The sequence below is a fragment of the Capsicum annuum genome, chromosome 11, assembly GCF_002878395.1.
Source record: "Capsicum annuum cultivar UCD-10X-F1 chromosome 11, UCD10Xv1.1, whole genome shotgun sequence".
Classification (NCBI taxonomy): Eukaryota; Viridiplantae; Streptophyta; class Magnoliopsida; order Solanales; family Solanaceae; genus Capsicum; species Capsicum annuum.
Window position 1 is genome coordinate 22751188 of NC_061121.1, and position 25459 is coordinate 22776646.

Sequence of the window (25459 nt, forward strand, 5' to 3'; positions counted from 1 at the left end):
ACGTCTTATAGGAATCAAGGGGAATGACTCGATTAAAAAGTACGTCTTGTAGGAATCAAGGGGATGACTGGACTAAAATGTACGTCTTATAGGAATCAAGGGGAATGATTCGACTAAAAGGTACGTGTTATAGGAATCAAGGGGAGTGACTTGACTAAAAGATATGTCTTATAGGAATCAAGGGGAATGACTCAACTAAAAGGTAGATCTTATAGGAATCAAGGTACAATTTAAGAAGTATATCACCTAACAATTGAAAACTAAAATATCTGGACAAAGAAGTATGTCTCTGAGGGATATAGGATGATGAATTTTTACCATAATTTGATTATCAAACCTGTGTAGCAACATTACTTTCTGTATTTGTGGAAATGAGGCAATGCAACCCTTTATGCTCTGAAGTCCTTAATTTGAAGTTAACATATTTCCCATTTCATCAAAGAAAACTTGTGAGTTTAAACAACTTGGTGGCAGATTTGTGCCTTTAACTTCCTTGGCAATCACTCTTGCCCTCGTCACATTTAACCTTGCTTCCAACCATTAGAATCTGTCACCGACTTGCTGCATTGTTGACCCAAACTCAGACTATTAGAAGTGACTCTTAAACAAACACAATATCTTTGCTTTGCCATGCTTCTCAAATAAACCCTTTGAACCTTGGTATTTCCATGAGTTCCCAGACTCTTTTGTTGACAAAACTTTCTGTGTGCCTTATTTCAGCTCACAATCATATCTCTTTCATGTGTTGGCTTTTTGTCTTGCTTTGTGCAATTGAAGAAGCTAGTAGCCAGTTTTGAAATCTTTTTTCACTTGTTATGACACGAACTCGACTCAAAGAGACATAAAAAAATGACAAAAATTTTTATTTGATGACAAAGATACCAAAAAATCAAAAATAGAAAAATAAAAATAAAAGAGAAAAATAATAGGCATTCTTTTTTTGAAACGCCAGAAGAACTTATTTGGGTGTGGTTGCCGATTCCAGCAATCATGACATGCATTTTGAATTAAACAACCTAATCTACCCACACTAATCATTACAAATCTTGTCCACTTATTGAGTTTGAAATGGAATTAATCTTGAATATACCCCCTCTAGATCACAATCCTCCTTTTGTTAGTGGCACCTCAACGGGTTTTTGGCAACGCCTATCTCATTTTCATTTCTTTCTCAGCTCACTGTCTCCTTATGGTGCCCAAAAGGGTTTTCACTAATAAGATTATCTCATTTTTTCTCATTCATTTTTTTATTTATTTTTTCTCTTTTAAAAATAATGCCTAACATACGAAACATCATGCACCCATAACATGTTTAGCCATGACATTCTCAAAGATCGATCTGAAGGTCTTTCTTTAGTTGTAACTTGACTTTTGGAAAAGGTTAGAAAGAAAGAGAGGGATGAGGCTAAAAAATTTACATAATGGGAGGACCTCAGCTCAGTACGCATAGAAGGGTGAAACATACAACTTTTGGAATCGACTCTTTTAAGGAAATAAACTTTGCTCCAGTTTCAGTTCATTTGGTTAATTTAAATTTTCTTTTGGTTGGACCGAACCACAGAGTAGGGATGCCTACATATCTTTTCATAGCAAGAATCGGGTCAAACATAGTTCAGACATCTTATTCTTTTGGTTGATTTTTTTCTCTAACTCTGACTCTCTTTTTTCTTTCTTTTTTGGCCTTTTTTAGAGAGAGAGACAGAGATTTTTTTTTGCTGACTCTTTCTTTTTGGCACTTCTTCTAGCCATATCTCTCTTTCTTGACACCTTTATTTATTTATTTTTTTAATTTTTTTTAGACTCTATTTTGATTCCACAAGAGGTGTATGAAAGAAAATAAAATTAAAGCTCAAATAGGGGGTAACAAAGGATGAAACAACATATGGATAACAGAATGAAATGTCATCGTCATATGAATCCTGAAGAATGCAAGTACTTAACAAGCAATCTGAGAGTGAACATAAAAAATCATACACATTTTTTTCAACATTAATTTTGACTGAGCACGTATATCACTGCTTCTTATGCACATGAAACATACAGGTCTACATATGTTGTAATAGATGACTCATGCCTTTATTTTTTGAGCTAACTCCCATTTGCTTCTCCTGACTGTGGAAACTATATATCCTCTGATTGATCCCATTCAAAATAGTTGGGATGAACCTTCTCACTGAAGACCATATCATTTTTATTCACAAAATGATTGTTTCAGTATAGTCAAGTAAGGTTGTAACTATGTCCCCAAACACCTCAACATTTTACTTATTTTCTTAGATGCTATCTTTTTCTAACTTTAACTCTCTGATTCAATGTTTCATGATTAAGATGGATTTCAAGATCTGGTCAAAAATTTTACAGGCATGTCATAATACTAGATATTTAGGGCTATTGTGATATATATATAAATTGAACTTGAGTATAAGAAAAGTAATTATGAAAGTAATCATATTTTCAAAATATTTTCCAAATAAATCTATGAATAATTTTTCAAAATCCAGGTTCTTACCAAGAAAAGGGATTCCTACGTATCCCGCTAAAGAGTGAGAATCAGACCTTCGTAGTTCATAAATACCGTAAAACTATGTTACTATATACTTAAAAAAAATTCTTTTAAAAATAAATTTTTTCTTTGAAAAATGATTCACTAAATTTGAGAATAATATAATCTCTAATATTTTAAAGTTGCCTAAAAGTCGGTGAAAAATCAAATAGCCTTTCAAACAAATATCAAAGAACACATAGAATGCACATATTGGTCAAAAGAGGGACACTTGTCCTAGGTAGACCCAACTCCTGTGCCGAGTCCCGCTAAGTCAAATACACATGATGCAAATAATGTGAAACCTAACAGAGATAACTAGATTATGAGTTTTTAGTTCTTCTAAGTTTAAGCCTAATAGGGATAGGTGTCTAGACTGGCTTACCCAAGTGGATACTCGAGTCGGGGAGGGACAACTTGTTCGGTAGCAGTGTTACTCTGCCTTTGTTATCGATCTGAACCCCGCCTAACATGCGTGACTATAATCCTTCACCAAGTGTCTTGAAACTCCGGCTATCTCAAAAAGAAAGTAGGATGCATGCACTACATTCCTTTGATCCTATTTCAGACACTCAGAAGGAGTGCACATGAGAAGACAATTTATAAAATAGTTTAACAATATCAAAGAGGTAAATAAGAGACAAGTAACACATAAGACCAACAAACACAATCTCTACAATAATTAAAGCAAGTATAATTCAATATTAAAAGTTTGAATTCTTATTATTCTCCAGCAGAGTTTCTAGAGATGTCACACCCCTTTTTCGCTCGAGGGTCGAGTCAAAAGATTTTTCCAATTAAAGTGATGATATTAAATAGGGATTATTTTACATACAGAGTCGCCACTTGAAATTGAGTTATGGTGTTCCAAGTCACCTTTTGAATCCCTAATCAAAAGGAAATGACTCTTTCTTATGGTCTGCGAAAACAGAAGACCGAGTAAGGAATTCTGTTGACCGAGGGGAAGGTGTGAGGCACCCCTCTAGTCCCGTGGTTTTAGCACGATCTCTTTTATTGACTTATCGTGACTTTAATTATTTTGATAAATTGTATTTAGACCTAAGTTCACTCATTTTTACTATACTAAAACTTGTCTATTATCTTATATTAAATAAATCGGTGAAAGTTAATTTTTAGAAAAGTATTTACCAAAGTTCATTTTTGCATCCTTGAATTTTAAAATGTATCAAAAAGATGCGTACACCGCAAACGTTATTGAGTCAAATATTTTTGAACGTACCCAAAACTTGTTTAGTGTTGAAAACGTTGATTCATAAAAATCAAAATTATTTTTATTAATTTTACCTTCTTATTTTTATCTCACTTAATTTTTAATATTTAATAGCACAATAATACTACAATAGAAGAATATCTTAAATAACATGGTTTAATTTAGGGGTGTTCATGGGTTGGTTTGGATCGGTTAGTGGTTTAAACAATAACCAAAACCAATTTAGTTGGTTTTTAGATTTCTAAAACCAAACCAAATCGCAAAAAGAAAATAACCGTTGGTTTGGTTCTTGTCGGTTTGGTTTGGTTTGGTTTGGCTTGGTTTTTCAGTTTTTTTTGGTTATTGACTAGCCTACTCCAACCATCTCTAAAATAAATTTCTTTTTTTAACCCGTAGAAAAGAGTATCACATTGATTAATTTCTCATAAAATATTTATAAAGTGATGGACAAAGGACACTATAAACTCTTAAAAATCAGAACAAACATATTAAATAAAACCAACATTGAGATGAAAAGTACCAGCTTTGTATTGTAGGCACTAAGATTATCCAACAACATACAAACACATACACATACATTGTAAAACAGAGAATTGTATTCTATTGTAGTGTACTATAAAAAGACACAGAGATGGAAAAATTTAAGTTAACTATCTACTTTATAGACTAGCTAGGTGAGCTAATCATATAGGGAAAAGATTGAATAAACAAGGAGATATAAAATTACCATTTGAACCAGGGACCATGGTAACTCGTTTGAAAGATTCTTTGTTTATGTAACCAAAGATGAAACAACATATGGATTACAGTTTCAGCCATTATTCATACCATCTCTCTTAGGTTATTCACAAACCATACATCAATAAAAATTCAGTAACTTTTAATTAAATCCCTCTGCACCATTTCCTGGCTAAATTTTCATCCCATGAAACTTTGGGATTTTACTATAGAATAGAATAAGATTTAATCATAGAAAACATCCCACAAAAAATGAAGAAAAGACTACACTATGAAAGAGAGCGTAAACAAGATATAGGGGTTAAGAGACTAAACAAGAAAATATTCTTGTAAAAATTAAAATTAGCTAAGGTAGCTAGAATAAAAAAACTAAAAATTACCTTCCCAAGCTTTAATGATCTTGTATTTAAAGTTTTCACTTCCCAAGCTTCAATATTTATTTTTTCTTTTCCTTGTGAGATGAAAAACTGAAAAGAATTTTTTTTATCGTTTGCTTTCTATGAAGAATAGCAGAAGCTAATGCGGTGCTGCATTTCAATGAAGAACAAAAGAAGCAGTGGTTGATGTACTACGTATTGTGAAAGCTAAAGTAGAAAAAGTGAGATAGGGACCGTAGGGTTAACTTATTAGTAACTGTAGGTAGAGTTGGACTTGGGTTTGGGGCTTTAGGAAATTGAGCAAGACATAGATTAAAATTTAGTTTAAGATTAAATTTAATAAAATATTTATATTTTATTTATAAATTATATATAAATAATTATAATATCTATCTATCTATATAAAATTTATTAGTTTGGTTTGGTTATTTTCACGGATTTTTAGGAAAACCATAACCAAATCAAATAGCATCGGGTATTTAAAATTTAAAATCAAACCTAACTAAACCAAACCAAATGTTGATTTTTTAATAGGTTTGGTTCGATTTACGGTTTGATTTGGTTTTTAACCTAACCCATGAACACCCCTAACCTTATCCTAGTTTGGGGTATAGTTTGCCTAATTATAAAAATTGAGGATTAGAAGTGGGATCTTGACCCATCTTAAGCTTGGATTTATATGGTTCCATTGAAGACTTTAGAGTCTTGCTAAACGCTAAGAGAATGACCTTTGGAGCATGTTGGCTAACCGTGGTAAATGATTTATGGTGATAATAGTTAGAGTGATGCATATGATTACTGACTACATTATCGTTAATGTTATGCCTACCCATGGTTATGCTAATAATTAAACCCATAATTACGTTATCATTTAAATCATTGAAAACACAACTATTTTGGGCTTTGGACTATGATGGTACTAATGTTATACTTTTACGTAGTAACTAAACTAGTGATTAGGCTAGAAAGTCCTCTTGTTGCTAATACTGTGAGTCATGATACTAAGGGCTCCAGAAGGTATATTTATTAACTACATTAGAAGATATACTACTAACCATATTGAACCCGATAATGCATTGTAATATTCATGTTATATGCATTCATATATCTATGATAAATTATCCTTGACGACAAATGATGGGTTATGAAGCTATGCTCTTCCTCGCTTCTCTTTTACTTTATCCCCTATGGATCTTGTTATTTACTTTATCCCTTGATGAGCTTGATATTAATTTAGCCATCGTGGAGATCGCACTTTACTTTAGCTCTTGTGGGGCTTGTCTTTTATTATTGGGCCTATAGATATGGTATTCCTCATAGATATGATAATTGGCCCAGAGAGATGATATTCCTCATAGTCATGATGTATGACCTATAGAAATGAGATGTCTTATAGATGTAAAATGCCTCATAGTTATCAGTAATGTTTTATCGATATATTATGTTTTCTAAATGTGAGATGCCTCCTATATGTGAGATAATTATAGATATGTTATGGCTTATAAATATGACTTTCGACATGGTTTTTGGTTATGTATATAGCCCTAAGGCCGTGATTATGATGTTGTAATTATTTCAGATATGTAGTTAGGCTCAGGCCGTGTTATGATATTGGTTGGATATCCCAAAAATATTTATCCTTGTAAAAGATACAATTGTAGAATATGGATACATATATGTTTATGTCGCTTATGATTTTATTGACTGAATACTGATGATGGTATGCATAGATGCGGTACATTCATGCTTATTATATCGGTATTGATGTAATCCTAGCTGAAATACAACCTTATCACTATTTTCTTAAATAAGGGTTAAATCCCACTTATCACCTTAAAAATGGATTTCTTTAGTATAATAATTGTGTAATTAAATAAAATATTTATACGTATAAAAAATATTAAAAATATTGCTTAAATATTTAACTGAGACAGATTTCAATCCATGACTTGACACTATTATTTAATCCGATCGTGAGATATTCTTACTCTTTCTAAATTTTTATAATGATTTAGTCTCGAAGATCATCACGAGAAATAGATTTATGGATTTACACTATTTTAGCTACCGCTTAAGTCATGCACCTATTATATATCTATATATATGTATTGATGGTTATGATGATATTAATACCCAACAGGGTCGGAGAATGTTATTATTATGATATTGACACCCGACAAAGTCAGAGGATACTGTTATGATGATATTGATACCAGACAAGGCCAGAGGATATTGTTATGATGATATTGATACCCGACAAAGCCAGATGATACTATGATGATGATATTGATACCCGATAAGGTCGGAGGACACTATGATGATATGTTGATACAAGACAAGACTAATGGTTGATTATGATGATGGAGATAGTTACGGTGATAAGATTGTGATATTGATTGTGTACCTTGCATTCATTCTTGCATGCATATTGCCTATCACTAGTATGTGCCTATGTCTATCAGTCGGTATAGGATAGTTGCATAGATTTAGATGAAGACTATGCCTTGTATTGTTGTATGTTGATTGAACCTTCCGAGCCTGGGGCGGTGGGGGTACGCATAGGCTTAGCTAGGTATTTGGTTATCCTAAATAGCCAGTTACTAGCGTTGTTATTAATATTGTTATGATCATTATTATGGCTAGATTATAATAGTTTGGTCATTGATTAGTTATCTAGCTTTGAGGTATGTTTCCGGCTTCTTCTATCTTATGATTGCATGATTATGCATGATTATTTCATGTCTAGTCATGTTGAATTAGAAAGCCTGAGTATGATGGCATTAAATCTCGGTAGGATTAGAATGAGTCTTTAAAATAAAGATATGATGATCTAGGTTGTGCTTCAAGATGACCTTGTATCTATATATATATATAAATATGCATATCTAGCTAAATGTGGCTATAATATTACTATATATCCCTTCCTTCACTTGTTCAGATTTTATATTCATTCCTTGGCCTTGTATATTATAGTATATCATTCTTTCATTCTTTATTCATATATTGGTAGGGGATATAGGTTATAGTATTGAGATTCTCGAGTATGACTGGATTGGGATAATTCATCCTTGATACTTTCTTAGTCCTATTATGTTAGTGTTTTGGTAATGAATAGAGTATGCTATACTTGTTATCTTGTTGGATTTTTTATATGATTGATGGACATTTGGGTGTAGTTTCTATTCTATCTATATGTTATATATATCTACTTTATCTTTGGATATCAGTTGGTAGTTTCCTACTAAGTACCATTTGTTTGGCACTCATACTACACTTCTGTAGCCTGCATATCATAGTATAGATTATCGTTTTTGATGTGTACGTCATGCAGAGCAGCCATGGTTTAGAGACTTATAGTGAGCTCTCATAATTTAGAGTATTACTTATCTCTCTCTTATGTGTAAGACTAGTTTCTATATTGTATTCAGAGATAAGTTATATCAGTGTAATTTACTTCATCTATTCCACTTTTGTACTCTTATTATATTAGAAATGCTTGTACTGATACCACCATATTTTTGGATTTACTTATGTATTTGATCTTTTGTTACATTTATTCCATATTTTTTCCTTATTCTATTTGTTAGATCATTATTAGGAGGTCTGGACTTTGGGTTCGACTTGCCTACTGGTGTGTTATAATAAGCACCATCATGACTTGAGAAATTGGGTCTTGACAGACAGCCGTAGGAACTCAGCTCCAACCTCTATCCCAACTAAGACAAATGGAGAGGAAGCTTGTCCTACTCATGGAGTACAGACTAGGTAGTGAGGTCCATACTTCTAACTTCAATGCACCATGGATTCCATCAATCCCTACTAGTCCTTCTTGGGATGGTGCTACTTATGCTCAATTTTCTCAGAGAGATGTATCGAATGATGAGTTCCGTTAGTCCATCCACATGCTTTCTCATATTATAGCTTCACAGTCTCGTCGGTTTGATCATGCTAGCCTTGTCTCTAGTTCATTTGTGGTCATTCACGTTGGCCTATTTATGAGTCTAACCTTTTACAAGTTCTAATGTTGAGGAAGATCCTCAGGGTTTATTGATGAGATGAAAAAGATCTTCAGAGTATTGCAAGCTAGTGATATAAATGGGGTTATATTCGCAGCTTATCAGGGGAATAAGCCATAAGAAGAGTTAAGCGGTGAAGATGCAAAGCCAGCAGTGTGGGAAAAGTTCGCTGGCACTGTTCTAGATCACTTCTTTCCTCAGGATTTGAGGGAAGCCAAGGCTGAAGAGTTTGTGAATCTGAAGCATTATAAGATTAGTGTTAAGGAGTATGCTTTAAAGTTAACCCAGCTGTCCCGTTATGATCCTTATTTATATCTAGTATGAGGTCCTGGATGAGAGAGTTTGCTTCAAGTTTATCTTGTCACATGGTATTGGAATGTAAGGCTACTATACTAAATAGTGACATGGATATTTCGAGGCTAGTGGTTTATAACGCCCCGAAGTTTTTCTTAGCTAAATTTTGTCCCTAAAATATCAAGTTCTATGGCATCTATAGTGATTTATACTTATTTTCCTGTAGAATCCCTTAGATTTCAAAATTTTATTTTGTAGATGACTGAATAATCTTTTCGTTGATATAAGATTCATCCAAAACTGAAACTCGGTGAATAAGTTATGGCTATTTTATATGCTATTCGTAAAACATCATCATTCTGATGTTCAGTGCATCGTGGAGAGAGTTTAATTAGCCATTATCAAATTCTAGTAGGACCTCGTGATAGTGGTACATAGCGGAGGAACCCAATTGTCCATTCATTAATTTCCAGTGAGCCACCACGATAGTGGCGCGTCGCGGTGGCTCATAAAATTGGGTTCCCAGTTTAATTTTTTCCAGATTTGTTTAGAAGTTAACAAGGGTAATTTGGACTTTTTCCAAGCCTCTTAAAACATCCAAAAAGTAGATTAAGACCTCTACAAGAAGAATATATGGCATTCTCAAGATTTTCCTTAAAACAAAAACCCTAGTTCATGTACTTCTCCACCAAGAAACTCAAGATTCAACCGTGGGTTTTCAAAATTGACTGAAGATTTGGAATCCTCAAACCGTAGGCTTCAAGGATCATTACTTATTCTTCGTAATAGAGGTAAAACATGGTTTAAAGGTTCTGATGCATGTATTTTATGGGGGTTTTGAAAACTATATTATTGATTATGCATTTCGAAAGTTTCAATGCTACTATTGCTTTGGCCTTGTTGTCTTTTCCCCTGAATTTATTTACATATATATGTATATGTATGAATTTGAGATTTAAGATTGTTGAGAGCATAAATTATGAACTCCCTCTCTTGTATTGAATTAAAGATTATGATTTTGTGATTTAAAAGATATTCTTGCAATATCCTGACATTTGAACATGATTTGAAATTGTTGAGAGGGTGTATCTTGATATCAATATGTTCTTGCGTGTATGCAAAAGAATTGCATATGTTTACGTGGGGTTTGAAAAAAAAAGATTCATTGAATTGAATTATTAAAATGCTGGTCTCAAAACTTGTGTTTCGAATGCAGAGATCTATGATAGACTAATAATGGATCAGAGATGTGACTTGCAAGTCAATGATATGACGATACCATATGTATTTATGCCATAACAGATTATGTTTTCAGAGCATGTTTTCAGAGTATGTTTTCAGAGACTTTATGTTTTGATAGAGTTTTAAAAGGGGCTTAAAGAGGGCTAGGTGGTTACCTGAAGAAGGCGTGAGTTCAAGCAACTCTTAGCCTAAAACTGTATTTGTCGATACGGGTAGATTATTATTGTACGCTGGCATCGGTCGTGTGGCGTAGTAGATTCAGAGACTCCGACCCTTGTGGCACACTTGGGTTTGGGGCATCGCTGCCGAGTTAATAGCAGTTTCCATATAGCCCATGGAATTCTTCAGAGTTGTAGGGTAGACCACCTAGCGCAGAAGTAACACAAATTTCTCAAAGCTGAGATGATTTTCATCGAGTCCTTAAAATGCCTATGTGAATTCTTACTACATGATATACTTATGAACTGTTTTAAATTGCTCTCATATTTGTTGATTTATAAATAATTATTTTGCATATGCTCTGCGTACCAGTCCCTCTGTATTGACCCCCTCCCCCTACCTCTCAAGCTCTGAGACTCAGTCTAAGGGTCCAGATAAGCAATAGATAATCCAGACATCTGATTAGATTTTGCAGTAGTGAGCCTTCTTTATTTTAGAAGGCATGTCTTCTTAGATTATGTCACTTATTTTAGTTTTGGTCTTCTGGGGGCCTTGTCCCAGTTTCAGACAGTTGTCCGATTTTTATGTAGTAGAGATTTCGTAGACTGAGTCAAATTTTATTTACATGTAGTTGATTTACAGTTTCCATACTTATGTTGAATTTAGAATTGACCATGTTTCCATAGCAGAGTATGTATCCATATCTTCTTTTATTATATGAATTTTGTGCATGATTACCAGATAGAGAAGGGTATTTCGGGCCTTCATGGTTCGGGATGTCCGTCACAGCCAGGCCCTAGTTTAGGTCATAACAAACTTGGTATCAGATCCCGGTTCATGGTCCCAGGGTGTCTGCAAAATTGCATCAGGTAGATTCTTGTTTATGGGTGTGTAGCGCACCACACTTATAAGCAGGAGGCTACTAGGCGTTTAAGAATGTTCCCCTTCTTGTGATTTAGTTCATGCTTCAGAGTCTAATCTGTCCCCTAATCAATGACCTCTTACTTTTCAGAAAAACCAGTGATGCCTCCCTATCGCACCAACGTTATTGCTCAGGATAATGAAGTCTGTCCTACCCATGGGATGCATACCCATTATAGAGCTCATACCCCAAAACCTATTCCTACTTTGGGAGTACCTGTTGTATCGACCAGTCCTCCCAAATCTCCCCGTATGGGGACCAATTGCGCTCAGCCTCGTGAAGAAGAGGTTTCTAATACTGAATTCAGACAATCTATTCACATGATTGCACAGCTGGAAGCCGTATAGACTCAGAGGTTAGAGGATACTGGGTTTGCATATGTTACTTTTGAAGTTACTAGAGTGGGCCAGTTCATGAGAATGAACCCGCCCAAGTTCTCTAGCGCTAAGGTAGAAGAGGACCCGCATGAGTTCGTAGATAAAATAGAGAAGATTTTCAAAGTAATGCATGTTGATCAGGTGGAGGTTGTTGACCTAGCAGCATACCAGATAAAGGATGTAGAAAATGAATGGTACAATAAGTGGAAAGATGCGCACGGAGACAGTCCTAAGCCCATATTTTGGGATAAGTTTGTAGAAGCTTTGTTTGATCGATTCTTTCCTCTGGAGATGAGGGAAGCTAAAGCATAGGAATTCATGAACCTTAAGAAGAGTAAGATGAGTATATAGGAGTATACTTTAAAGTTTAACCAGCTGACCCGTTATGCTCCTGAGAAAACGAGTAGTATGAGGGCCCAAATAAGGAAGTTTGCTTCTGGTCTTTCAGATAATCTGGTGCTTGAGTATTAGGGAGCTATGCTGAATAGGGATATGGACTTTGCTAGACTGTTAGTCCATATGCAGCAAGTTAAGGAGGAGAAGAAGAAGATAGTCGCATCTAGGGAAAAGGACAGGAAGGCAAAGAGATCCAGAGAGACAGATCAAAGTCATAGTCAGCAGCAGAGCGGTAATTGGGGCGGCAAATGGAAAAAGAAAAAGAATTAGGGTAATGCACAGTCGGCAGCTAGTGCTCCAGTGTCTATAACCACAACAGAGCAGTGCACCCAGAATTTTTAGTCTACTCAGGGGCTGAGGATACAGGGTACGCAGTCGCAGGGAAGTGTAGTCCAGACCTCTCGGTCCTATCCGCGCTGTAGGAGATGTAGAAGGAATCATCCAGGGAGATATCAATTTGGTGCTTTGGTGTGTTATTCATGCAACCAGCCAGGCCATATCCAGAGAGACTGTCTGGCAGCAAGGAGTAATGTTTGAGAAGCCAAGTCACAGGTAAATTCATCTGCACCACCACCTCAGAAGGGTGCCACTTCAGCCATCGAAAATGGTTGGAGCCGGTTATATGCTTTGACAACCTCCAGGAGGTAGAGGCCTCACCAGATGTAGTCACCGGTATGTTACAAATCTTTTCTCATGATGTATATGTATTACTTGATCCCGGGTTTACCTTGTCTTATGTGACCCCATAAGTTGCTATTGGTTTTGAGTTTGATCCTGAGGTGACTGCTGAACCTTTTTCAGTTTCCACCCCAGTAGGAGATTCTGTAGTGTCTAGGAGGGTGTATAGAAATTATGTTGTGTCTATTTTCAGTCGGGATACTGAGGCAGATCTCATAGAACTTGATATGGTTGATTTTGATGCCATCTTAGGGATGGATTGGCTCCATTCATGCTATGCCACCATGAATTGTAGGAGTCATAGAGTCACCTTTTCTTTTCCGAATGAGCCAGTGATAGAATGGTAGGGACATTATCTAGCACCTAGAGGTCATTTCATATCTTATCTCAGGGCCCGTAAAATTATTTCCAAAGATTGCTTGTATCATCTTATTTGGGTTACAGATTCTAGTGTTGAAAGTCTCCCTCTTCAGTCTGTCCCCATAGTGAATAAATTTCTTGAAGTCTTTCCAGATGATCTCCCAGGAATACCTAATAGGGATATAGATTTTGGTATTGATTTATTGCCAGATACCCATCCTATTTCTATTCTGCCATATAGGATGGCTCTTGCACAGCTAAAAAAGTTGAAAGAACAGCTAGCAGATCTTCGAGATAAAGGTTTTATCTGCCCCAGTGTGTCTCCCTGGGGTGCACCTGTACTTTTCGTGTGAGAGAAGGATGGTTCCCTTCGTATGTGCATAGATTACTGCCAGTTGAATGAGGTCACAATTAAAAATAAATATCCCCTTCCTAGGATTGATGATCTTTTTGATCAACTTCAGGGTGCTAAGTTTTTATCAAAGATAGATCTTCATTTAGGATATCATCAGTTGAAAGTTAGAGAGTCAGATATTCCCAAAATAGCTTTTCGAACTAGATACTGCCATTATGAATTCTTAGTTATGTTCTTCGGGTTGACTAATGCACCTGAAACTTTCATGGATCTGATGAATAGGATTTTCCATCAGTTTCTAGATCTGTTTGTCATTGTATTCATTGATGACATTTTGGTATATTCTAAGTGTGAGGAAGACCATGCCAATCACTTCCGAATCATCCTTCAGACCCTTAAAGATCATAAGTTGTATGCAAAATTTTCTAAGTATGAATTCTGGTTGAATGCTATTACGTTCTTGGGGCATATTATGTCTAGTAAGGGGATTAAGGTTGATCCCTAAAAGATCGAGGCAGTGATAGAATGGCCCAGACCCATGACTCCAACCGACATTCGTAGCTTCTTAGTTTTGGTGGGTTATTACAGAAGATTCGTCGAGAGTTTTTCTTCCATAGCTGCACCATTTACTAAGTTGACTTAGAAAAAGGTAAATTTTGTGGTCTGACTCTTGTAAGAATTATTTTGAGAAGTTGAAAGACAAGTTGACTACTGCTCCTGTTCTGACTCTTTTGAAAGGTGCAGAAGGTTTTGTTGTATACTGTGATGCATCCCGAGTGGGACTTGGATGTGTTCTTATGCAACACGGTAAGATAGTGGCTTATACATCTAGGTAGTTGAAGATGCATGAGCAAAAATACCCTACTCATGAGAAAAAATACCCTACTCATGACTTGGAGTTAGCAGCTGTGGTTTTTGTACTTAAGATCTGGCGACACTATTTGTATGGGGTACATGTTGATATATTTACTGACCATAAGATTATATAGTATGTTTTCTCGCAGAAAGAATTGAATCTCAAGAAGAGGCGGTGGTTGGAACTTTTAAAAACTATGATATAAGCCTGCACTATCATCCAGGCAAGACGAATGTGGTAGCCAACACCCTCAGTAGGTTATCTATGGGCAATCTTTCTCATGTGGGGAAAGAAAATAGGAAGATCGTGAAGGATATTCGCTGACTTGCAAATCTAGAAGTTCGACTTTTGGATTTCGAGGACAGAGGAGTGGTGGTTCATGAGATAGCTAAATCATCCCTTTGTGCAGAAGTTAAAGAAAAGAAGGTTGAAGATCCCATCTTGATGCAGATTAAGAAAGATATGGGTCAACAAAAGGTATTGACTTTTGAAATTGGTGGTGATGGTGTTTTGAGATACCAAGGTAGGTTGTTTGTGCCAGATGTAGATGGTCTAAGGAAGAGAATCCATGACAAAGCTCACACGTCGAGGTATTTTGATCACCCTGGCTCTACTAAGATGTATCAGGATTTGAAAATACTTTATTGGTGGAATAATATGAAGCGTGATATGGCTAACTATGTTGCCAAGTGTTTGAATTGTCAATAAGTTAAAGTGGAACATTTAAGGCCCGGTGGTTCTTCTCAAGAGATAGCTTTTCCTTTGTGGAAGTGGGATATGATTAATATGGACTTCATTACAGGAATTCTGAGGTCCCGAAACCAGTATAATTCCATTTGGGTGATTGTAGACAGGTTGACCAAGTCTGCTCACTTTCTACCTGCCAGGACAAATTATTTCGGAGAGGATTATGCCAAGCTGTTTATTGCAGAAATAGTTCATTTGCATAGGGCACCTGTGTCCATCATATCTGATAGAGGTACACAGTTTTCTTCACAGTTTTGGAGATTATTTCAAAAGGGTTTAGGTACCCAAGTGAATTTTCGCACAACTTTCCGCCCTCAGACAGATGGGCAAGCTGAGCGCACTATCCAAACCCTTGAGGATATGTTGAGGGCCTGCGTGATTGATTTTATAGGTAGGTGGGTAGAGCACTTTCCATTGATAGAGTTTGCATATAATAATAGTTTCTATTCCAGTATTAAGATGGCACCATTTGAGGCATTATATGGGAGAAGATGTAGGTCACCAATAGGATGGTATGAAGTAGGTGATACACAGATATTTGGGCCTTATCTTGTTCATCATTCAATAGAGGATGTGAAATTCATTAGAGAGTGGCTTAAGATAGCTCAGAGTCGTCAGAAGTCCTACACCGATTTTAGGAGAAGAGATCTAGAGTTTGAGGTTAGAGATTGGGTGTTTCTCAAGGTTTCTCCCATGAAGGGAATCATGCGATTCGGGAAGAAAGGTAAGATAAGTCCTTTCTATATAGGACCTTATCATATTGTGAGAAGGATAGGTGGAGTTGCGTATAAGCTAGAGTTACTAGTTAGTTTGGGTTCGGTTCATACGCTATTTCATATATCTATGTTAAAGAAGCGTATTGGAGACCATTCTTTAGTATTGCCTGTTGAAGAAATCAAAGTGACAGACTCCTTATCCTATGAAGAAGAGCCTGTAGAGATTTTGGATCGCCCAGTTAAAATATTGAGGAACATAGAGATAGCCTTATTTAAAGTGTTTTGGAGAAACCAGAAAATTGAAGAAGCAACTTGTGAATCAGAAGTTGACATGAGAGCTAAATACCCAAACCTTTTTTATCCAATGGATGGTGAAATGGAAGGTAAAATCCTTGCCTAATTCTTTCTATGCCTTTGTATGCTTGAAATTATACTTTTCTGTATCCCGCATCAACATTCGGAGACGAATGTTCCCAAGGGGGGATATTGTAACGCCCTAAAGTTTTTCTTAGCTAAATTTTATCCCTAAAATATCAAGTTATATGGATTCTAGGATGATTTATACTTATTTCCTTATGGAATCCCTTAGATTTCAACTTTTTATTTTGTAGATGACTGAATAAGCTTTTCGTCGATATAAGATTCATCCAAAACGGACACTCGGTGAAGAAGTTATGGCTATTTTATGTGCTAGTCGTAAAACATCATCATTCTGGTATTTCGCGGAGAGGGTTTAATTAGCAATTGTCAAATTCTAGTGGGGCCTCACGATAGTGGCGCATCGCGGAGGATCCCAATTTCTCACTCGTCAATTTCCAGTGAGCCACCGCGATAGTGGCGCGTCGCGGTGACCCATTAAATCGGGTTCCCAGTTTAATTTTTTCCAGCTTTATTCAGAAGTTAACAAGGGTTATTTGGAATTTTCCCAAAGCTCTTAAAACGTCCAAACAGTATATTAAGACCTCTACAAGCAGAATATATGACATTCTCAAGATTTTCCTCAAAACAAAAGCCCTAGTCATATACTTCTCCTCCAAGAAACTCAGATTCAACCGTAAATTTTCAAAATTAACTGAAGATTTGGAATCCTCAAACCTTAGGCTTTAAGGATCATCCCTTATTCTTCGCAATCGAGGTACGTGGGGTTTATCCCAAAAAACTACATGGGCTTGAAATTGTTAAAGTATGATTTAAAGGTTTTGATGCATGTATTTTATGGGAGTTTCGAAAACTATATTATTGATTATGCATTTCGAAAGTTTCAATGCTACTATTGCTTTGGCCTTGTGGTCTTTTACCCTAAATTTATTTACATATGTATATGTATATGTATATGTATATGTATGAATTTGAGATTTAAGATTGTTGAAAGCATAAATTATGAACTCCCTCTCTTGTATTGAATTAAAGATTATGGTTTTGTGATTTGAAAGATATTTTTGCAATATCCTGGCATTTGAACATGATTTGGAATTGTTGAGACAGTGTTTTTTGATATCAATATGTTCTTGTGTGTGAGAAAGAATTGCATGTGTTTACATGAGGTTTGAAAAAAAAAGATTCATTGAATTGAATTATTGAAATGTTGGTCTTAAAACTTGTGTTTTAAATAGAAAGATTTATGGTAGACTAATAATGGCTCAGAGATGTGACTTGAAAGTCAATGGTATGACGATACCATATGTATTTATGCCATAACAGATTATGTTTTCAGAGCATATTTTCAGAGTATGTTTTCAGAGACTGTATGTTTTGATAGAGTTTTAAAAGGGGACTTAAAGAGGGTTAGGTGGTTACCCATAGAAGGCGCCAGTTCAAGCAACTCTTAGCTTGAAATCGTATTTGCCGATACGGGTAGATTATTATTGTACGATGGCGACGGCCGTGTGGCATAGTAGATTCAAAGACTCTGACCCTTGCGGCACACATGGGTTGGGGGCTTCGCTGCCGAGTTAATAGCAGTTTCCATATAGCCCATGGAATTTTTTAGAGTTGTAGGGTATACTACCTAGCACAGAAGTAATACAAATTTCTCAAAGCTGAGATGATTTTCACCGAGTCTTTAAAATGCCCATGTGAATTCTTACTTCATGATATACTTATGAATTGTTTTAAATTTCTCTCATATATGTTGATTTATAAATGATTATTTTGGATATGATCTGTGTATCAATACATTTGTATTGACCCCCTCCCCCTACCTCTCAGGTTCAGAGACTCAGTCTAGGGTTCCAGATAAGCAGTAGATAATTCAGACAGCTGATCAGATTGTGCAGTGGTGAGCCTTCTCTATTCCAGAAGGCCTGTCTTCTCAGATTATGTCACTTATTTCAGTTTTGGTCTACTGGGGGCCTTGTCCCACTTTCAGACAGTTGTCAGATTTTCAAGTAGTAAAGATTTCGTAGACTGAGTCAGATGTTATTTAGATGCAGTTGATTTACAGTTTTCATACTTATGTTGAATTCAGAATTGACCATGTTTTCATAGCAGAGTATGTTTACGCATCTTCTTTTATTATATGAATGTTGTGCATGATTACCAGATAGAAAAGGGCATTCCGAACTTTTATGGTTTAGGATGTCCGTCACGGCCAGACCCTAGTTCAGTTCGTGACAGGTTTATATACAACAGGTGGAGGATGAGAAGAAGAAGAAGGTAGAAATGGGGGAAAGACAAAGTAAGAAGTTTAAGTATGTAGAGCAGGGTGCGAACCAGCTGAACAATAGGAAGGATGGTAGGCAATGGCATAAGAAGAAAATCTAGGGAAAATCTTATTTGTCAGCTAGTACTCCTTCTCCAAACTTTCAGGTGAATGACATTTTCAATTTAGCAATCGTACTAAGGACAAAGTGCCCAGTATCAGTTTAGCAATTGTACTACGGAACGATATTTTTCTACATACTTGTACAAGAAAAATCTAGTGATCTTTATCTTCTACTACTCTAGAATATCTAGATAATTCTACAAGATAAAAATCTAGAGATCTTTATCTTCTACCATTGCTCTAGAATATCTAGATAATTCTACAAGATAAAAATCTAGTGATCTTTATCTTCTACCATTTCTCTAGGATATCTAGATATTTCTTCAAGTTGATTATCCTAAATACTACACCAGACTATTCAAAAAAGCTAGAAATCTATGATTCCAAAAAATCTACTTTAATATTTTCAAATATTAAAGGTATTTTTTTTATTATTATTAAGTACAATGATCTGAAATTGTGAGTTTTCTAATTCTATGTGTTTTGACCATTTTGCACATCTCCGTAGTTGTTAATATTGATTTTGAGGTTCAGGGATGGTTGGCACGGTTCTCGACATGGTCGGAAATGATATTTACCCATGTTTGTGGACTTAGAGGCTTGAGAAGCCATATAGTTGTCTTCGGCCAACATTTATTATTTCGAGTGTCGGATGACAAAACGGGCTGCTCTAGTCGGTCCAGAATGTCGATTTTTAGTAAGTAGTTGTGTTGGTTTGAATTCTGGGCTTTGGTTTCTCAATTCAACTCCTCTTTTGTAAATAGTGAAAAGGGATCCGCCGAGTTAATTTTTTGAAAAGAATTCCGTTTGCAAAAATCCATTGTAGCTATTGAGTATGGAACGTTGAAATTTTCCTAGTAGCATATATGGTTACTTTCCTCGGTTCCCAAATGAACTTCAAGGGTCCGTTTGGAGAATACAAAATCATGCAAAATTAGATGATGCACAACTGATATCTGATACATGGATCCTTCTTCAAAACATACAGCCCCTGTCCGTGAATACGGAGAATAAAATAACAATTCATTGCAATAGTGAGGTGGTGGCAACGATCGCGAAGGGCAAAGGAGACCTTCATCGTGAACGTGACGAGGATGTGTCTAATGCGAAGCCTTCATTAATCAGCCTTCGTGGACGAGAAGCCTTGGCTGAGAATGTGAAGGCTAATTTTATGACTGGTAAACTATTACCCTCGCAATCGCAATGCTGGGTCCACGATTGCAGGGTACTATATTGATATGCATAAGAACTCCATTTTCGCAATTTTACTCCATTTTTGGACCTCCAATCTTTAGAAAAGATGAGCTTTGAGGGTTTCAACATTGAATTTCATGCGTGTAATTTCAAAACTCATAATCCCACAGTTCTCCATTGCTTATAACTTCGAGAATATCTTTAAATCATGATTTGGAAATAGAAAATTCGGTTTTTTACCGGAAAAATATAAAAAAAGGTTTTTTTTTGAACCACATTTTTAACCCATTTTTGCAAGTTTTTTCTCTGGTAGTCTCTTATAACCTTGGGGAATGTGTTTTTAAAACAAATTTCAGGTTTTACATACCACTTTTATCATAATATAAACCCTTTTTGAGTATTACAGAATTGAAATTACCATAATATCGTTGTGAGGCCTGTAAAGTTTTGGTACTCTCTTTTATATAATAGCAGTGTCTACTGCTTGATTCACTTCTTGTCTTCCAATTTCAAACACATTGTGACCAAAGCTAAAATGAAGGAAGTTACACCGTGGGCTATGGTTTTGGATTTAGTCCATCAACTTATAACTTTTTAATCATCAGAATTGTCATCTAGCTGCGACTTCATTATGAAGCAGAATTATTTTTGACAGTGACCAAAGTAATTCACTTCACAGTCCAAAGAATGAAACTCTGACACATTGTTCCATGGACTACACCTACATATATATTGTTCCACAAGTTGGAAATAGGGAGGGTAGAGTGTACACTCTTTGCAGACCTCCATACCTCATAGAGATTCTGCCATGGAGTAAACGAGAAAGAATGAAATAAAAGAATATCATTGTATGATTGATCCCTGAAACTCATAAAACTTTTAACTGATTGTCGATACCACTAGATTTGATACACCAAGAGAGTAAGATTATTGTCATCAGCGAAAAGCATGATAAGGCAATATCAACAACACTCTGATTTGGCCAATTTTTAGCCCAACTAAATATGATTTGACCAAATAATGGATTTTTTAAGCTAAACAGGTGTATGGTTCTATAGCACCTTAGTAGCCAGCAAAACTGGTTTACATTGGGTTAGCTTGGAAGTGCCACTGCAAATTGATGCACCCCATTAAATATATAGGCAAAAGATCATCTCCTGTTTACCCCAAAAAAGGCCGCCAAAGCACCTTTTTCAATCAAAACGCACTTCTTCAAACTAAAATATCTGACTCGTAGGTCAATATTTTGATCCATAGTTCGTTTTATTCAGACAATTGCAGAATTAAAGGATCTACAGAAATGCAGCTCCAGAGACTTTGGGATGTATAGGCGGAGTTGTTGTTCTACCAAAATTCAAAAACATCCTGAAACTTTATCGCCCATGACAGTTTTGAGTGAGAAGAAACTTGAAATGCATCTTGTCGCTGCAGTGCCACTACCATTAACATTGACCTTCCTAATTTTTTATTCTCCATTGTAAGAAACTAGCTGTGCGCCACACTCCATTTGCATCAACATTTCTTCGTCTTTCCAAATTATAAATTGAATGTATATAGCATCACAGATATCATGAAGAATACTGACTATGACCATTATCAAACTAACACAGCTTTTCTATCTTGATATAAGCTATTCAGATAAAGCCTGTCGCCGAGGGGGCTTTTCTAATGGAGGCGCCTGACAAATAATGCAAGAAGAGGGTTCATAACTGTACATATATAATGGACTAGAATCAAAACAGGGAATCTATTGAAGTGGAAAATAAACTCATCAAAACTGTATATGTGTCGTTAAACAAAGATAAAGAAATTTATTTTATGTGTTTTGTGAGGAAATTACCATTGGAATTGCAAGCTGAGTTGTCTTGTTGTTGATTCGAGGATCTCATAATCTTTCAAGAAACAAAGCCAGAACATGTTATTACTGTATTTATATCGCTTGCCACATTGCATTCCCGATTTCCCTTCCAAGTCTTTCAGTTCATCTAATAGGAACTGCATATTCATAATGTTATAAGTGGAACTAAAAAATGAAGAATATGTATTGAAGATGGGATAATACTAAAGTGAAGAATAAATTCATAGCACTGCAGGATACCTGTATAAAGTTATAATCTGGTGCATCCATATCCATTCTCACCAGCAAGGTTCGCGGATGGAAGTAACTAAACAAGTCATCAATCAAAGGTTTATATCTTTGAACAGCAGAGGAGCGTACTTCCAAAATTATGTGCTTGATATACAGTGGTTCAATTCTTCTTCGATGAATTCCCAGATGAGATATTACCTCTTTCATATACAGTGAAATGTAATATTCAACACAAATAGTCGAATTTGAGAGGGAATTAAATGGAAAATTTGTTTTACTCTTAAAATTGTTCAAAAATTACTAAAGATGGAAGTAGTATTGAAAATTCTCATTTAAAAGTTTTATTCAAGAAGTTGATCAAAGGATTAGATGATACAGTGAGAAGAAGAATAGCAATCTTTAAATGATGGGTATAAATAAAATTTGAGCAATCAGGCATGCTATTCCAAAAACCTAGATGAAGAATAAAAGAAGTAAAACGTTAGAACCACACTCATGGCGCTTATTTTAAGCCATAAAGAGCGGTTTTCAACCAACAAACATGATGTGGATATTGTGGAATTGCAAAAGCAAGTAGGAAGTTTCATGTATACCAGTTCAACAAGAATATAAACACCGAGTATAAGTGCTAAAAGAAGATACTTTATTGACAAACAATGAGTAAGTCGTTTTGTGCCAGTAACCCCCCTTCCCCCCACCCCCACCCCCCCATCAAGTTATATAATTAGTCAATAAGTGTAACTCGAGTAGATTTTTCTGAAAAGCAAGTTTAGGTCCTTGGTGAGAAACTATTAGAAACATTTTGCCGTTGACATGGTGGTGTACAAAGTGAAAATCCACTACAGCATGCTTCACAGGACTATGGAGGACATGGTTTGTTTTAGGAATGTGGATCCAAGATTATCAGAATATATGGTAGGCAACTGATCTATTTGAAAGCACAATTCAGTGAGAAGATTGGTAACCCACAAGGTTTCAGAAAGGGCATTAGCCACTACCCTATACTCGGACTCAGTGGATGAACTAGAGAAGGTATTGTGCTTCTTCGAGCACCAGCTAACCACATTTTGACCAAGAAACAGGATGTACCCAAATATGGAAACCCCATCAGCAATGTCCCCACCCCAATCAGCACCAGAGGACACATGCAGATCAAAGTCCTCAATGGGAGTTACATATAGGCCCAACTAGAGGGTTCATCGTAGTTAATGGTGAACACTCCTCACAACATTTCAATGATGGTCTGATGGTGCTTGCATAAACTGGGACAACTTATTCATTGCATTAGTGATGCCTGGTATTGTGAATGATAGGCATTGAAGCTTGCTTAAGACCCGATGACAGCGTGTTGCATCATTCTGGTGAGTATCATCAGACAATGTGCTTAGCTCAGATGCACTGATTGGTGTGTCAAATATTTTGCATTCGATCATTAGCTAATTATTCAGGAACACATTCACATAGTTTTCTTGGGTGAGGATGAAATGGTCAGAGCATCGTATCACTTCAACACCAAGAAGTAGTAAAGAATTCTTTAGTTTTCTTGGGTGAGAATGAAATGGTCTGAGCATCGCACCACTTCAACACCAAGAAGTAGTAAAGAATTCCTAAATCTTTAATAGAGAATTGAAAGTCTAGCGAAGCGATAACCTAATCTATACTAAAAGTGTCGCTGACAATAATGTCAACGTCATAGACAAGGACGAACATTGTGTCACCAAGACCGCATCTGACGAATAATGAGGCATCTGATTTTGTCATAGAAAAGCCTATGGATAAAATAACCTATGAGCGAATTGCTCCACTCCCAAGGTCCTTTTTTTGGCCCATAGATCGCCTTGCTCTGCCAATATAAATGTGTTTGTTTGTCATCATTAGTGAACCCTAAAGCTTGTTCTATCTACACCTCTCTTCCATGTTGGGCTTGAATGTATTTCTGACATCAAGACGACACATGCATCAGTTGTGGAAAATTATCTTAGAGAGGATGATAGGGACCGTAGCAGGATTGACAACTAAGCTAAGAGTTGCATGGAAGTCAATGTCTAGCCATAAATAAAGCCTTTCGCAACTAGCCTCTCCTTGTATCTGTTAATTGACTTATCCTGTTTCCTTTTGAATCAAAAAAGACACTTGCTGGAGACAATATTTTTAGTTGGGGTAGGAGAAAAAAGTTCCAAAGTCTTAATTTTAATTAAAGCATCAAGTTCTTATTTCATCGCCTCTTGCCAGTTTGGATAATCTTGTGCTTGTTCAGCAGTAGTGGGTGTGATAGATGGTTCAATTTGGCCAGGTAATAAAAAATCCATTTGGGTTTATGATGTTGTATTGGGATCTAGTGACAGCACGGGTAGAGGGAGATAGATAGTGAGGAGGTGATGGTGCCAGCTCAAACGAGGGACAAAGTAGGCTGGTTAATAGGCCATGTATATTGGTGGAATGGTGTTCCTGCATTGATAAATAAAGAGGGGATGCAGGTTTCTATATTTGTCTGTAGGTGCATGTTTTGGTGAATTTGTACGGAGGGAAGTGGACTCCTGGAGAGTGGCTTTAGAAGTTGAGGGAGATAGAAATTTATCCGGAGAAGGAGGCGTTTCTGGAGGTGAAGCTACATCTACAGCTGATTCACTGTCGGAATAGGATTGTGATTTTTAGTTGGCCTAGATGGAGAAGAAGCAGACACTGATTATGGGAAGATTAATTGGGTGCGGAGTCGGAGAATTTAAATTGTAGTATTTTTCCATTCTAGGTGGATAATTTAATAGAAATGTTGGAGAATAAAGTTCTAAATGGAAAATAATTCGTATTAAATTGCACATCTTGGGGAAAATATACCTATGTAGAAATCTGCCAAAGCACCGGTGACAATGATGAGAAAGAGAAAACCCGAATTAGACACACAGGGTGGATTTAGGTAGAATTTAATTTTTGGAGAATGGTTTAAGCCTAGATACCATAAACAACCAAAAATCCATAGGGAGCTATAATCAAGTGATTTTACAAGTAAGATTGGAATATGGATTTAATATCTAGTTTAGAAGTGGGCAGACGATAGATAAAGGTAGACTGTATGGTGACATATGAAAAAGCAAAATTAGGGTGGAAGGGAGGCCTTATGGAAGAGTGTTCTTGCAGTTTCGACAATATGTCAATTTTATTATTCTATAACTGCAACTCGTTAAGGCATATAGGGTGGGGTCAGAGGTGTTCAATGGTATGAAGTGAGAGATAGAGTCAAGACGTTTAGACTCTCCTCCACCATTAGTTTTAAGTGATGAAATTTTGGTGTCAAAATGTTTTTCCTTCATCAGATGGAATTTTTGAAATATCTCTCCTTTTATTTTTTAATGTGTAGAGCCAAGGGTATTTCATATATTGATCAAGGAAGTACAACAATACACTTCTT

At 36.1% G+C, this 25459-nt stretch overlaps 1 long non-coding RNA gene across 1 annotated transcript; it reads right to left on the bottom strand.

The window, feature by feature from the left end:
• Window positions 1-21016: 21016 nt before the first annotated feature.
• On the bottom strand, window positions 21017-22172 carry LOC107847420. The gene is made up of 3 exons (XR_001667472.2): window positions 22063-22172; window positions 21805-21959; window positions 21017-21642 (listed from the first exon to the last, which is right to left on the bottom strand). It is a non-coding gene; the product is annotated as an uncharacterized LOC107847420 (long non-coding RNA).
• Between the last annotated feature and the right edge of the window lie 3287 nt (window positions 22173-25459).